The 15,728-nt window shown below is 35.5% G+C and overlaps 1 protein-coding gene and 1 pseudogene across 1 annotated transcript in view; both read left to right on the forward strand.

Annotated features, from left to right (window-relative positions):
- NRG1 (neuregulin 1) overlaps positions 1-15,728 on the forward strand; it is a 1,003,268-nt gene that overhangs the window by 556,997 nt on the left and 430,543 nt on the right. The window lies entirely within an intron of this gene.
- Positions 13,900-14,645, forward strand: LOC105300041 (annotated as a pseudogene).

The raw sequence follows: 15,728 nt of genomic DNA on the forward strand, positions 1-15,728 counted from the left end.
AAATATTCCAGGTTTCCTAGGCCTGCCAGAAAGTGACCTTCCACACTCACCTGTAAGGCTGGGAACCCTGTATGCTAGAAATTAGGTCAGTTTTTTCAACAGGGCTCTATAAACATAGCTCCATAGTTGACCCTTAGTTCCTTAAATATGTCTGGTCATATCTGATTAAATAGGTATTATTCTCAAATAAACATTTCAGGCAAGGCCATTGTTGCATACCTACAAATAAACATTTCAGGCAAGGCCATTGTTTTTCATGTGCCTGCTAACAAGGAAGACAGATTCATATTGAATCTATTCAAATTACTATATTGCCATGAAAATAAGAACACTCAATAAGAATTCCTGAATTCTACAACAGTCAGGCATGAAGAAAAAGATACCATTTACAAATGTTTTATTTTTCTTTACAAAAGCATATACTGCTGAATTTTCAAGAGTTACAGATAGCTTAAGAAAAAGAGAAGTCCACTATGTCCAGAAATAGACCATTAAAATATCAACGATATTCCAGAACCAACAGTCATCCCTTATCAGTTCACTCAGTCCTATGTAATTCTTATTCTGCTCCATCATGGCTTAGCAGTCTCATAAATACATCTACTTCTCAAGGGTTCTAGAAATCCTCCTTCAATTCACTGGTATGGTTTCAAAGTTGTTGAAGTAATGCCATCAGAAAGCTCTGCCCCAAATCAAAAGTACCTGCCATAGGCCTTTTCCATGGGGCTCTGAGACAAATCTTTGTTGCTCTGACCTGTAGCTGATTTGCAAGAGCTTTGTCTAATATCAGGCAAAGCAACACCAGGACTTGAATAAAAAGAATTGTATTATAGGTAGCAAAGACACTGACAATTCTCTAGGAACTTCCCACATAGCATACAATTTCTGAATAGTAATGGCATTTTACCCATATAGATTTATTCTAGGGAAGGCTAAGCATTGCTTCTGATTTGACAACGATTCCCATGCAACTCATCAATAGTAACATATCAAATAAACCTAATTGCTTGTAGCATCTCTCTTTTTACAAGGTGTAATAACAAATTCTTTGTGAGTTCCAGGAACCTTTTGGGAAATATCAAAGACAGTTTTAAATGCAAAAGATATTACTTAGGAATCAGTTTTGGGAGGGGAAAATATCTACAGCTGTCTGAAGAATTTAACACCTGATTAAGATAAGATCATAGATTCCTGAGAAATAATACTTGGCTACCTGTTTAACTAAAGTTACAGTAAAAGATTTTGAAAGTAAATACGGATGGTTACATGCTTGCAAAGAATCTGAACTTTTTCAAAAATAAGAAGACCATTCTCTTAAATAATCAAAGACGTTATAAAGTCAACATAAAATACAGGAAATTATTCTAAGACACAGAATTTTTGCCTTCTAGGCAGATTACTCTGAAAGTAAAGAAAAACATTTACAATCTCTTGCTTGGAGTAGAACAATAATCCACGAAAAGTTTGTCTTTTTAACAGAGAGAAAAATAAATTCTACTTTCCATCGTATAGTATTTAATGCTAAAGCTCTTTCTGAAAAATCTTATAAATGAATCTATCAAACCTTAGCCAGCCTTGACTACAACAAATAAAGTCTCTTTTCCATGCTTTCTGCAACTGACTGCATCTATTCAGGTTTTGTCCTCCATGTTAACAAGTAGCCATTGAGGAGAAAGTTATTCTTTTTTTTTTCCTTAACAAAAACACATCCTGCAAATCTTGCATACAAAGTTGTCCCACTCTACCAACAATTAATTCTAGTTGAGTCTCATTCATATATATCGAGTATAATTTTTTTTAGCTACAGTAACTTTTATTTGAAAGAGAAAAAAGGAAGATGGATAATTATGAACTGTCATACATCAGCATTTTGTAGCAGACTAACAGAACTCATGAATACACATCTCACAACTTTTAATAGCTGTTCATGTCCTTTATAGTACAACTTTACAAAGTGGCAAAAAAGAATACATTTATTAACAGACCCAAACATATCTAGCCTCTGTAAACACAAATAAATAAAAAGAAAATGTGTATACACTTAAAATTATGCTTAGTGATAAACTATAGTATTCTATCTTAGATATGATCTAGGTATATAATGAAGATCCATTAATCAGCTCAACTTAGTATCAATCCAGTATTAAGTGAGTCAATTTAATATTAAATGCCTTAACTTTTGGAAATTTTAGAAATAATCACTTTATGTAAATGATTATTTCTAAGCCAATTAGAATAGAGCTTCTTTAAGAGATTTTACAGTATAATTTGCTAATGCTAACCTGAGATAGGGAAGTGTTGCATACTCACACAATGAGAGGTAAAGTCTTTTTTGAATTAAGACACGTCGAAGCAGAGACAGAGAGAGTTTAATTTCAACTCTAAAATTTAAGCCATGAGTGAAGAATAAACACAGAATTAGTGAATTAGAATTAGAGAATTAGAGAAAGACAGTCACTGGTCCATATGAAAGAGCTGTTCATTTCCCTGTGGGTATGAATCTTAATTGATCTGAGCTCAAAATAGATAAACAGGAAAGAGTAACAAACCAAATTCTCATCACTTTTACCGAAGAATGACAAAATCTTTATAAATCATTAATCCATTTATAGAGATCACCAAATCGTCAAATCACAAAACCAAAAAAAAAAAAAAAAAAAAGCTAACACACATACATAGAAAAAACAAATAAAAACTCAAAAGAGGTAAAAATCAAATCCTTGGCTTGCTACCAATGGACAAAAGTCCATATCACAGATCCAGGAGCCGGACTCCTTATTGGGTCCCTGGACCAAGAACAGAACAAAGTGGGTCTCAAGAGGCCTCATTATTTGGCTAGAATGAACAAGAATCTGAATGCAAGAGCCAGTCTATCCAAGTCATGGCACCAAGCTCTTAAAGACAAGATGCGCCAGACAATTAAGGAGATTATTTTATTTAAACTATTGCAATGGGGAGAATATTCAATAACGATGAATGCCTTGAAGGAAGAGAAAAGGGCCTGGGATTTTACAGAGGCAAGTAAACAAGGGAGTCATCTATAAGTCTTATACTAGTCATGAAAAAGGGTGGAGATACGATAGGTCTTATCTTAACATATGAGGGTAGGTGCGTCCTTTGCTGTTAGTCATTTGTCGGAACACAAAAGGCTATAGAGATTTCTTAATAATTGCTGTTTTCCAGCAGCAGAAGACTCAGGTAAAGTTCAACATCTTTAGTGCCTTTTATCTTCTCTTTCTTACCTGTTTCAAACAATCCTCTTTATTGAGGCTATGTGAAACTGTGTTTACTATTCTACTTTCTGATTCCATAAAAATATGACATGAAATATCTAAGTTCCACTGCATTTTAGTAGTTTATTATACAGCATTATCGCAAGGAAGGTTTTAGGCTTTCATTCCAGGAAAACAATGGAGTGAGACCTTTTGGAGATGGGCTAGTATTTGACTAGAGGTAAGGAAGAGGTCTACATAAGCGGGTCACAAACTTTTTGCCATTGAGATCCACAGTCCAAAATGTGCTCTTTATTACCTAAGTGTGTGTTTATTTAACTCCAGGAGTACTTTAATGACTTTCATAACACAAAACTTTACTATATATGACACAGTGTTATTTTCTATCCTCTTTTATTGTGTTATTTTTTAAAGCTGGTAGTGACTCATTAAAATTGATTCCCATTAATGCATTGCAAAGCACAGTTTGGAGTACACTGGCTAGAATATCTTTTTAAATTACTCGTTTTTCACTATAAAAATAATTTAGCAACTATTTCAAAATTTTTACTACTATTATTTTGTAGAGTTTTTAAAATACAAATGTGTTGCTTTCCAGTCTTTTTCCATATAACATGTGTCATATTTTAAATGATCAGTGGTTTCCAGCACTGTATTTGGGCTCTGATGGTGTTTTATCAGATAAAGCTATAATGAAAAATTGGGAGAAATGATGACAATGTAGTTTGCAGACGTGTATAGTCATTCATTTATTCAACAAATATTGGCTGCTCTTTAGAGTCTAAGAATAGTTCTGGGTAATTGGAGATAAACAAAGAAAGGCAGAGTTTCCACCTAGATGAATTTTGCATTCTTATAGAGAAAAAAATTGTCAAATTTCTTTCATTGAAAAATACAGATTTTTTCCTTCTCATATTCCACTTCTTGATAAGATCCTTCTGAGAATGTATGTATATACACATGCCACATGTAATATATTATTATACTATGTTATATCAAAGTGTTAAAGTTTTCTGTCTCTTATGAATAAATAGTGATGGCAGATGATAATTTTATTTGTTTTACTTCACAAATGAATTCGGCAACTTGATGTCAGTCCCCAATTTTTAAAATTGTTATTTTACTATGTTATGAAATCTGAAAGTCTAGAATAAGCTAGATAATTTTTGATTTCCACTCCATCCCTGCATGAAGTGATGATTCACATCTGGCTCTAAATACAAAAAAGAGGGCAGGAAGACCCACACATCCTGAAACACACACCACCACCGACTCGGAGACCAGTGTCTGTTGTCTCACTTCTAAAAGCGATTTGAAAATTAACAGCAAGCTCTGAAATCCACTGTATAAGAAATAGTAACGTTTAGGGTCATTTAGAAGAAAGATTAGTTTAATGAATTTTGGCACCCTTTTTTAAGGCCAAAAACCATGACCATGAGTTAAGTATAACCATATTTTGTCTGGTATTTGATTCAAAAGAGTGATTTAATAGCTATAGTCCAAGAAGTGTTGAAAACTCTAGCCCAGTTTATGATTTCCAATATAGGACACATATAAACAGAATGAGAAATCCAAGAAACAAAATGATGAGTGTGTCGAGCTCTGAAGAAACTTCATTTTAAAACATGGAGCCAAAATTTTATCTCCATTAATACACACTTGCCTCCTACGGGTGGGTTTCCTTGAGGATTTATGCATGAAGGCAAGGGGAGAATTTGACTTAGTCTCTTTGTCTATCATCTCTCCTCCACTCCCATTCTGAAATAACATTCCAAAGTTGGGGGGAAAAGTAAAATATTTGATCCTCCTGCAATAAATAAGAATAATAACTAATCCTTATATTGTAATTGTTATGTGCCAGGGACCATTCCATCCACTTTATGTTTATGAATTCGTCTAATCCTTACAACCCTACAAGATAAGTGCCTTTATCCCCATTTTACAGACAAGAAAACTGAATACAAACAAGTGCAAGCTGAGATCACACAATTATCAAGCTGTAGAGCTAACATTCAAAGCCTGAAGGTCTGGCTGCAGAGTCCAGCTTTTTCACCACTATATTTATCTACTACCTCTTGAGAGAAGAAAGCTTAAAATGGGCAATATATATGTCCAAATGCAAGTGCAAAATGAAATGGAAGTTAGCCCAACAGCTTATTAGTTACCCAATTTGAGTAAGAGATCTGAGAATACTTTGCTCTGGGTTACAGGTTTAGTGGTCCCAGTGGTCCTTCTCCCGAACCTCAATATGGGTAACACAGACACTCTGACATGGGGCTCACCTTCCAGGTTGAAACCACCAAAAGACAAAAACCAAATAAGTTTGAGTTTTGCAGTTAAAAAGAGAAGCACACAATTAGCACCCTCAAAACAATACAAACATACAACTTTTTTTTTTTTTTAAATCAGTGCAGGACTAGCAAATACTAGATATCTGAACATTGGGGAAATATAAGAGGATAGGTAAATGAATTCAGCTTCCCTTTTCCCTAAACTCTCATTTCTGTCAAATGTAAAAGCCTGTAGGTTTTACTCTTGTTGCAGTTTATGTAATAACATTCCAAACTACTTATGTGGACTTCTGTGAGGGTTTTTTTTTTTTCACATATCTCTCCTCTCATCAGCCTCTTGTAATCAGCTTTACACAAGACTTATGTTTCTTTCACTACTTTTTCTTTTCCTTTTATTTTATAAGTTCTGGGACTTGGCTGTCGATTGACTTTTCAACTGGGTAATTAGATAGTTCATAAGCTGCAAACATGTTGTAACACATGTTATACTCATGTGTTCTTCTCTGCCCCAACTTGATAAAATGAGTGATACTGGGACACTATTGTCCCTCATCCTCCCAAACCTGGGTGTGTAACTTTCAACTGCCTGAACTTGTTCATCTGGAAATGGGATTGCTAAAACACCTACATATCCTCACATTGCTGGTTTTAGTATGAAACGTGCACCGGGAAAGAAGCTCACAAGTGAAAAGTTTGAGGTGAGAAGAAGGAAATCTCTCTGAGGCAGAAGTCTTTTAGAAAAACTGAGGTAACAGCCTAGATAACTTTGAAACCATAAGTCGTAACGGAAGTTTATTTCGCTAACTTAACAAATAGTCATAGACAAAATATGCAGCTTTGGAGAAAGTACCTGCTGTCCCAATAATTCCACGCTTCACTTCCGAGCAGGAGCAGCCCATAGAACAAGGTACCAAATGTCTCAGTCCTCAGTTCCTTTGTTCCTGACACTCCACTTCTTCCTAGAGCCCAGTTCTCCTTCTTCAATGCACCGTAGATGAGTCCCTCTTAATTTCTGCGATTAATTCGCATTGGCTTTATGTACCTACTTTACTCCGTTAGTATCTTTCTCAATAACTCTCGGATCTTGAGTCCCCCAGTCCTGCCAGGGCCCTGCCCTGCATCTTTTGCTACGTACCAGAATCATTCAACCATTTGCTACTATACGGTGTAAAACAGTCAGCAAAGGGAAAAATCTCTCAAAGAATCAGCATCGTCTCTATCATTCAGGGAAGCTTTATGTGGCCTCCAGCACCTGCCTCGGGCTGGGTTCTCCCAGATTCCGTCGACCCTGGGTGCTCTCCTTAGCTTTCTGCCCCTCCTGACCTTTATTTCCTGCCTCGTCTCTGCCTTCTCCATTGTCACTAACAATTCAGGTTATGGAAGAAAGAAACTTAATGCTTTTGGCCACCTTAGGATACACTTCATAACTCGGAAAATGGAAATAACACTTCAATATTTTTATACCTAGATATAATTTTTTTTAAAATTTTTATTTTAAAATGATCTTAGACTTGCATTGAAGTTGCAAAGAACACACAGAGTTCCCATATACTCTTCACCCAGCTTTCCCTAATGTTAAAATTTTACGTAAGCATGGTGCATTTGTCAAAACTAGGAAATCAACATCAGTACAATACTATTAACGGAACTTTAGACTTTATTCGAATTTCACTAGTTTTTTCACTATTACCTTTTCCTATTCCTAGATCTAACCCAGGACAGCACGTTACACTGATACATGATGATTTTAAATGGTGTTAAAACAAGACCTCTATCTACGCTCGTGTCACTGTGTGTGTTGTATGTGTATGTGTGTGTCTTTACCTAATATTGCAAATAGAAGGGCTACTAATTCAACATGGAGATTATTCTTTCTGGCCTTTTTAGATAGACACTACTGATGAAGTGGGCAAGGTTTGAATTATCATTAAATATTAAATATCTTTAAGTTTTTACATTTCGACTTTGACTATACACCAGGTTCATCTGACGAATGTTTGTAAAATGCACACGCTTATTCCCCACCCAAGATTTACTGAATAGGAATCTCTTGGGAGTGGGGACCAAATCTGTGCATTTACAACCTCTGCAGTATTGGGCTGTCAAGGCCAGAAAAGATTGACTTAGACATTTCCATTTCAGAAACTAAAATGAACTCTGGATTTTATATCTCCTAACTTGGGACACATGTCTGAGTATAAATATATACATGTCATAATTTGTGATGAATATTAAATGTTTTAATAGCTTTCCCTCATGGAATATTATTTCCCTTACCATTATTATTAAGCCTATCTGGACAAAATGGGCTTCATGCCCCTAGGCCCACAGTGCCCTTAGCATCGTTTAGATACAACCTTGAACCTGAGCTTTGGAGCCACATGGCTTGAGTTCAAGCTGTAGCTCTGTGACTTATGGACTTGAGAAAGTTACAGAACTCCTCTGTAGTTTTTCTCTATCTATAACAGAGGAGAATTATTATTACTAACATGCAAGATTGCTGTGAGCATTAACCACCTGACACTTGGAAGTCTTAGGGTATAGTATTGTTTAATAAGTAGTAGTAACTCTGAAAACCCATAACACCTGGGAAATTAGAATATTTATCAAAACCCCTAAACTGGGCATACACAATACTAAATCCTGTGTCTGTCTTAGTTTCTTGTATAGTTAGGACTGCCTCTTACTAAGAATTTTCAACACAACCTCCAATTAAATAGTTCTTTATGTACAATGAATGTAGAGGAAATCTGACTTGCATTTAGAGAGAAAGGAGACCAAACAACAGCTGAAGTTGTGAAAACAAGTATCAGAAGTAGAATTTATCAGGGTTTTCCATAAAGTACTAGCAGTTCTGTGGCTGATTGCAGCTCTAGAACTATAAACACCTGACTATAGCTCCATCATTTTATATCTCTTCTACAAGACATGTTTCCTTTTGAAAATGTATGTAGGGTTTTTTTTTTTAATTCACTCTGTAAAAAGTAAATATTGTCAAATATTTTATATACTTGTACACCCTTGATTGTAAAGCTCGTTACAAAGAATATTACCTTAAGTTTCAGAGAAACAACTTTGAAACATGGGGGAAAAAGTATGTTTGTCATGTGAATTTGGGGTTCTAAACTAGTAAGCTTTCCTATTTTGTAAATGATTTATTTTATTTTGTGCATTGTTTTTCCTTCTAATCATAAAAAAAAAATACTTAACAATATTTATGAATAGCTTAGTTAATATGCAAATAATAAGCTGACCAAATCCTTCATACGCCAAAACATGAGACAGTTTGCTAAGCTAAGAAGGCCCTTGGCCTTCCCAAAAGATCTCTTTCCAACTCCTTCTCTTCACCCAGTCCCATGTTAAGGAACATCAAGCTCGTACATGACACCCCCTCCCCTAGGCCACTTGTTAATTGGTTCTGTTAATTAGCTACAGAGCCTACTTACAACAGAGCCTTCACATAGATAGGAATATTTATCTGTTTTATTTACAGATATATTCCAATATAGTTCAAGTATCTAGATTAGCACTTGCCACAAAGTAGGTGCTCAGTAAGTATGTATTAAATGACTAAATGAATGAATGACGGACACTGCACTCTACATTGTAAATGCATCATCTCATTGTGTGTAATCCTTATAGCATCCCTATGCTATGAGATAAGTAGTGTTACTATCTTCATGTTACAGACGATAATCTGAGTCAATTAGGAAACTACTCAAGATCACACAGCTCATAAATAGATCACAGGTACTTCACAGCTATGTACTAAACACCATAGAACACGGCCTTCCTTTCTGGCATTCTCAGGATGTGTACTTAGGTATAGGGTATATTCAAAGAAGTTTGGGGAACTGGGAGAATGTAAGAGAAGAAGTTATGATAGAATTTCATTCTCACTACAGGTGCCCCACATCTAGCTACCATTGTCTGACATTCATTTCTTATCGTTTCTTCTCCATCTGTCTTGCCTTGTCTTTCTCAACAAATTTTTTCTTCCCTAAGGCTTTCAAGTTAAATGACTAGTTATTAATGGAAAAGATGTCCTTAAAATCATTAAGCTGTTTTTATGTTCTATTCTCTGAATATGTATTCACTGTTTTTCATTTTTTCCCCCATCCACATACTCACATGACTATGAAGCTTCAAAAAAATCCTGAGATTATCATGGTGGGCCACATATAAATCCCCACTGTCAAATTCTCCAAGCAGCTCTTTCTTAATTCGTCATCAGTCTAGAAATCTAAACTAACACAGAAAATTAAGGGTCTGAAAGATTTATTTCAACTTTCAGACCTCCTCCTTGATCTATGGCTATGTCAACATAGATGGAGAGAAGAGAAGAGCCAAGGGTGTTTAAGAATCCCATAATGTTAGAAGTGGAGGAGGATTTAGAGATCTTTAAACAACCCCCCCCCCTACTCCCCGCCACACACACACACACACACACATTTTACACATAAGAAAACAGAATTTAAAACCAACAATAGAACCCTACTTGCCCGCCTGTTATCTGTCATTCTAGTAATAATGAACTATTGTGGTAAAAAAAAAATTCATATAGATAATAAGTTTATTTTTTATTTTCAAAGGTTGGCATCTTTTACTAATTACTATTTTTCTGAAGTTAGTACAGCCACAGAATAATTCTTGCATAAAAAGAATTTGTCTGATAAATGCCTTAAATTTAATTCAGTAACAATTGATTAGGTATCTGATTACGTGTTTATTTTTAAATACTGGGTGCCATTCCACAGTTGATTTAAAGTAGTCACGAAAATACATACATGTAAAGTTAATGTAACTAACTGAATTTATTTGAAGGAAAATGAGTTAAAAATAAAAATTTAAAAAAAGGAAAGAAAACATTAAAGGCGGAAGAAAGATAAGTACACAGAAACCTAGGCCCTCAAATTCTGGAGGAAGGCCTAAATGTAAATCAAGCTTCCTAGAAAGCAAAGCAAAGAGGGGAAACCTGATTGACTACAAGATTTATAGTTGCTGTAAAATATAAACCAATTTGTTTTGTGTTGTCGACACCGCACAACATTCCATAATAATAAAAACTGGAGAGATGTTTCTTATTTGGATAATTATAGTATACAACTTGCAATGCACTGTGGTAAAACAGAGAAAACGTAAGCTGATGCTTTTGTCACTGGACTTACAATTCACTTGGAAAAGACAAAAAAACAGAGTGTGATGTGAATGAGGATGAAATGAATGCTCTAATAGTGGTTCCAAAATAATATTTTAAGATCACGAAAAAAGGAAGGATGCTGAATGGTGAAATTTGGAAAGATTTCACGGAGAAAGTGTCATATGAATGGGGCCTTGAAGGCTGCCCAGACTTGCAAAGGAAAAGGTTAGGGGAAATACAGGATAAGAGAATCTGGTGGTCAAAAGAACAAATCCTTTTGCTAATAGATTCTTGAAAAATATATGTCTGCACTACCGTGTGACAATGAGGGATTTTTTTCTCCCTCTGACTACTAGAATTGTCATCAATGAACATTAGCTAATCAGCTTTATCAAAGCCACATTTAGTAACTTCAATGATCTTTTAAAATAAAATGTAAGGTACTGTTAAAATGTCTCAGCATAAAAGAAACACTAATATCTCATCCGTATAAGTCTATATGTAACCTTTTAGAAGGAAAGTCTGAACAATGTGTAAATGATAGTTTCACAAAGACAATGGCATGCACTGCTGTTTAGGAATAGAAAGAGGTCCTTGGGTTTTGATTTGAAAACTTTATAAAATATGAAACTAATAACCAAAAAGATTAGTCCCACCAGTGACAGGAGGGAATGCTTACTTTTTGGAAGTGAAGTTACTTTCTGGTCCCTAAGTTAGCATGTAAGCTCTTGCAGTAAGCTTTTTGTAAATGAGGTCTGAGAAGAGTTAATGCAATATCTAACAGGTTAGTCTCAAATTGTTGAAAGGATAGAGCCCATGATGATTTATCCTGACTTTTGATTCTCTTAAAATATTCACGGATGTAGTTTGGATGGTTTAGGGAAGATGGCTCCCCAGGTTTGGGGAGAGGAACATGGAAGAAAGGCTCTGTCTAAAACAGAAAAGGCTGTCAACCCGAGTAAATAAAAAGTAGTAAGAAGCATTACGGTTAAGTGCTTTCTAGAACGTGCAAACATGATAGTGTTTTAGCTAGATAAGATCTTATTGTTAAAAAAAAAAACTAGTATATCTATAGATCTGAAGACCATCACAGCATAACATTCTAGCCCAAAATTAGGGAGAGAATAGTAATTCTTGAAAAGACATTCTTCTCAACAATATACAGAGATGTAAAAGTTGTGTCCCAAAAAATAGTCTGTAAGCTACATTTTGTGATCCCATTGAAAAGGATAGTGTGGTTTGAGCATGGCTATGAGAGCTCAAAATTCATTGCTCTTTGGAGAAGTGAGCTATTTAATGCCACCAAAGATATGGCAATTGAAATAATAAGCTTTCCCTCTAGGCTTAGATGTAGTTGTGCCTTTCAAAATAAGCTCTCATTTACCAAATGCAAAGAAAAAACTGATCTTTCATTAGAGGAACATGGCATATCAAATATGATTAAGAATAAAAATGATACTCCCCCCCAAAATTCGTCCAAACATCTTATTCTAAATGAAGGCCAAGTGCAGCTTTTATGTCACCCATTATCATAAAGGGTCAAGAATCCCCTCAATCCATGTTGCACAGGATTACATAAGAAATATGTATTGCGACAATCTGTTTTGGGTTTTGTTCAGCGTTTGTTTATGGATAATTCAAATAATTTTGTTTATGGATAATTCTGCTTATTTTTTTCCTAATTTCCTAAAATGGGGCTAATGTTCATCCTTTAATCGTGTCACACTTCTCTTTGCATAACGGTTTCATAGAAAAACATGAAGACTATTACTGAGGTATTTTGGAGGGGACAGCTCAAGATCCTTGCTTACTGTGGTGGACAGGCTCTGAAAACTGTCCCTATGATCTCTGATGCTTGGTGTTCATTCTCTCGAGTGAGAACTACCACTTGAAGGGAAGCAGGGAGTTTGAGTTGTTTCTTCCTGATAGAATACTACAATATAGTCCAGATACATGTAGTTACATGTGTGCGATTACTTGATTATATTACATTAAATTTTAGGGTGCGTCTGGCTGGAGTCTTTTCTTTCTTTACTTACTTTGAGGAAACAGTTGGCTATGTTGGAGAACTGTACATGGCTAAGAACTATGAGTGACTTCATTAATAGAGGACAGCCTCCAGATGAGAGCCAGCAAAGGAGTGAATTCTGCCCACAGTAGGAATGAATGACCCTGGAAGCAGATCCTTCCCTAGCTGAGCCTCAAATGAGACTGCAGCCCTAATACCTTGATTGCAACCTTGTGAGACCCTAAGCAAAGGACTCAGTTAAACTGCGTCCAGCCTCCTAAAAGTAACAGCAATTATCAGTCTTGGAAAATAGATTTGTTTCCCAATGATATCTATGGACACTGTGTGGATAGTAATGATTCATGTTGAATTGCTTTATTTTTTTATTTCCTCAGATTCTGGGTATCAAAGATAAATTCAAACTTTCAAGATGCTGATCACCTCTGCTCTTCTCCCCTTTTGTGTGTGCGTGTGTGTGTGGGTGTGTGTGTGTCTATATGTACATGGGTGTGTGTGTGTGTGCATTTACACTTAATTGTGGTACGGGGATTGTTAGAAAGGTTTTTAGTTAACAGAAACTTTACAGAGTAGTTCCTTAGAGGTCAATCTTTAACACTATTTCAGGGCTCCCCAAGGATTCCCTGCTGCAGTTTCTACACACATTGTATCTTGAATTTTAGTTTGTGATACTAGGGATCAATCATCCATCCAACAAGTCTTTTTGGGGTTTGTGATTTGACCAGCCCTGTGCTATGCCCTAAAGTCTTCAAGCCAGCGGGGAGTAAGACATAGCCAGGGCATGGTAGCATTAGAATATCACCTAAACGACAGATCTAAACTACATGTTTGATTAAATAGTCTACAAGACTTGGAGACTGACTTAGCTCACAGAACCATATTCATTATCCAATTACTTGAGAAACTTAAAAAAAATTCACATATTAATTTATCTTTCTTCCCTCTCTCCCTCTTTTCCTCCCTCCTTCTCTTTCTTCCTTCTTTCCTTCTCTTCTTCCTTCCTTTCCCACATATTTATTAAACATGCCTGTTAAGAGTTCTGTTCATGATGACAAAGTAAGTAAATGCTGTGCTTGCCTCCTTCCATGAGTGCATTAAAATTACAACTAAATTATAGAACAATCAATCTGGAGAACCACTGAGGACTAGCTGGACAGAACTTCTATTACTAAAAGTATAAAGAAGAGGCCACATTGAGACTGCGATTCTTTTATTGCACTTTGAGAAAATATGCAATAGATGATAAGTTTTTCTGAAGCTTTTGGAAGAAACTTTCTCAGCATCTCTGATGGGAGAGGAAGAGGTCATAATCATACAGGATGTGATGATGGTGAAAATTTCTTGACTTGTACAGATGTCAACCCTTTTCAGGCAATGGACCGAATGATGTTAAATATGTAAAACAGTATATATGCAAAAGAAACTGATCACCTTTCAGTGGATCCAAATGGACATTCATTTAGTTCTCCCTCAGTTATAATTTAATCCAAAGTACGAGATGAACCATCAAAGGTTTTCCAGGCCTCAACCCAAACCTGCCAGGCTCTAGGAGGAATAAAGGAAACTCGGAGAGCATTGAGAGATTCTGACGATGGACTAGAAAAAATAGCTGTTGGTCATCATCTTCACAACCAAGCTTATGTCATTAAAAAGTCAAAGAACAAGACTGGAGATGAAGAGGTCAATCAGGAATTCATCAGTATTAATGAAAGTGATGCTCATGATTTTGATGACGAATGGCAAAATAAGGTTTTGAAGTACAGACCATAGGGACATGGTGCAATCTAGAAAACACTAAGATACGAAGTGTTGGTTCTGAGAATTCAGGATTCCAAGAACTTAAAAGAAAGAAGAAACCTCATCAAAGCCCAGCCATTGAACATAGAAGATCATCAAATGTTTCTGTGGACAAACACAACATCAAAGGATCACCAGTGAAAATCAACAAGAAATAAATAGCCTTTCATTTAATATGTTTAGTTTTGGTTGTTTAAACAGAGAAAGTAATGGTGCTGAGTAATACACATAAGACTAACCTCTTGTTATTAAGTCAATACTAGACTTAACTTTCTTCTAATATCTCAATTTTCTTGCAGGTACTAGCTTTATATTATTGCGACTTTAGGAATAAGACTTTAATTTTCAACAATATGATAAAGTTGGTAAACATTCTATCAAACTCTTTGTTTTTCCAGTTTTTTTCATATTACCTCTATATTCTTTTACATATTCAAGATTGAATGTAGAACTAGTTCAATCTCATATAATTAGTTATAAGAAAGTGAAATGTAAAAAAATAGTCTCAATTTTAGTAATACTGCACTAGAGTCATATTAACAAAGGTTAAAATTATTTAGCTAAAATTTTATGATGTGTTATGTGACCAACTAGCTTAAAGATTTTTAAAAAGCAAAGCAAAACTATATTAGTACTGTCTTATGAGAAATTAGTTATTATTTTGATAAATAAGATAAAGAATAATCAAATAGTTCATTATTTAAAAAATACCTATTATTGCCATAGTATCATAGATGCTGATATCTTTTAAATACTTGTCCAACACTCCTTTTGTCTCTACTTGTAAATATCTTGTCAAAAATGTAAAAGACTGTCTTCGTGGAAATAAAGGAGTGCAAAGACATGTTTTTAACTAGGCCGACCAGTGCTAGAGATGATAGTTCTAAATTCTAGCAACTATAGATCAAGTCTCCATGTACTAATTCTAAAGTTTATGAATACCTGAGAAATATGAACACTTTCCATTTCATCCTGTTTGTGCTGTCCCCAGGTAGCTGTTTTCCCAGAGGTAATGCTTTTGATCTGCTGTGGTCTCGCATTCTGTCTCACTGTAGCATTGAGCTTCTAGCTCCATGTGGAACAGTGATGGTGTGCAGGCTTCCCTGTGCCTCCCTGTGCTTTCCTATACCTTCTAGAGCCAGGCTCCAGTGGGAACGATGATCTGATGCTGGAATTTCTATGATCAGGTCATGCAGGAAGGGAGAGGAACTATCTGGGTAAAGCCAGTTAAGTTTTTGAAG

This window comes from Pteropus vampyrus, unplaced genomic scaffold (assembly GCF_000151845.1).
Source record: "Pteropus vampyrus isolate Shadow unplaced genomic scaffold, Pvam_2.0 Scaffold8, whole genome shotgun sequence".
Lineage (NCBI taxonomy): Eukaryota > Metazoa > Chordata > Mammalia > Chiroptera > Pteropodidae > Pteropus > Pteropus vampyrus.